The sequence below is a fragment of the Xylocopa sonorina genome, unplaced genomic scaffold, assembly GCF_050948175.1.
Source record: "Xylocopa sonorina isolate GNS202 unplaced genomic scaffold, iyXylSono1_principal scaffold0035, whole genome shotgun sequence".
Lineage (NCBI taxonomy): Eukaryota > Metazoa > Arthropoda > Insecta > Hymenoptera > Apidae > Xylocopa > Xylocopa sonorina.
The window spans coordinates 1,542,750-1,544,335 of record NW_027490106.1 but is presented as its reverse complement, the minus strand read 5'-3'; positions in this window follow the sequence as shown (position 1 = coordinate 1,544,335).

Genomic DNA, 1,586 nt, shown 5'->3' with positions numbered 1-1,586 from the left:
CTACTGTCAATATTCAAATTTTAACTATTGGTTCGAATCTTTTTGTCAAACAATCGTCAATACACGAATTTTAATACTAGGTTGGAATTTTTTTCTTCAAACTATCTCCTATATACGAAATTTAACTCTCGGGAGGAATTTTTTGGTCAAGTTACCGTCAATGTACGAATTTTAACTCCCGGTGGGCACTTTTTTCTTCAAACTACTGTCAATATTAAAATTTTAACTATTGGTTCGAATCTTTTTGTCAAACAATCGTCAATACACGAATTTTAATACTAGGTTGGAATTTCTTTCTTCAAACTATTGTCAATATTCAAATTTTAAATATTGGTTGAAATCTTTATGTCAAACAATCGTCAATAATCGAATTTTAATACTAGGTTGGAATTTTTTTCTTCAAACTATCTCCTATATACGAAATTTATCTCTCGGTAGGAATTTTTTGGTCAAACTATCGTCAATGTACGAATTTTAACTCTCGATGGGCACTTTTTCTTCAAACTACTATCAATACTCAAATTTTGAATATTGTTTGGAATCTTTTTGTCAACAATCGTCAATACACGAATTTTAATACTAGGTTGGAATTTTTATCATCAAACTATCGCCTATATACGAAATTTAACTCTCCGGAGGAATTTTTTGGTCAAGCTACCCTCAATGTACGAATTTTAACTCTCGGTGGGCACTTTTTTCTTCAAACTACTGTCAATATTCAAATTTTAACTATTGGTTCGAATCTTTTTGTCAAACAATCGTCAATACACGAATTTTAATACTAGGTTGGAATTTTTTTCTTCAAACTATTGTCAATATTCAAATTTTAAATATTGGTTCAAATCTTTATGTCAAACAATCGTCAATACACGAATTTTAATACTAGGTTGGAATTTTTTTCTTCAAACTATCGCCTATATACGAAATTTAACTCTCGGTGGGAATTTTTTGGTCAACCTATCGTCAATGTACGAATTTTAACTCTCGGTGGGCACTTTTTTCTTCAAACTACTGTCAATATTCAAATTTTAACTATTGGTTCGAATCTTTTTGTCAAACAATCGTCAATACACGAATTTTAATACTAGGTTGGAATTTTTTTCTTCAAACTATCTCCTATATACGAAATTTAAGTCCCGGTAGGAATTTTTTGGTCAAACTATCGTCAATGTACGAATTTTAATCTCGGTGGGCACTTTTTTCTTCAAACTACTGTCAATATTCAAATTTTAACTATTGGTTGAAATCTTTATGTCAAACAATCGTCAATAAACGAATTTTAATACTAGGTTGGAATTTTTTTCTTCAAACTATCGCCTATATACGAAATTTAACTCTCGGGAGGAATTTTTTGGTCAAGCTACCGTCAATGTACGAATTTTAACTCTCGGTGGGAACTTTTTTCTTCAAACTACAGTCAATATTCAAATTTTAACTATTGGTTGAAATCTTTATGTCAAACAATCGTCAATACACGAATTTTAATACTAGGTTGGAATTTTTTTCTTCAAACTATCGCCTATATACGAAATTTAACTCTCGGGAGGAATTTTTTGGTCAAGCTACCGTCAATGTACGAATTTTAA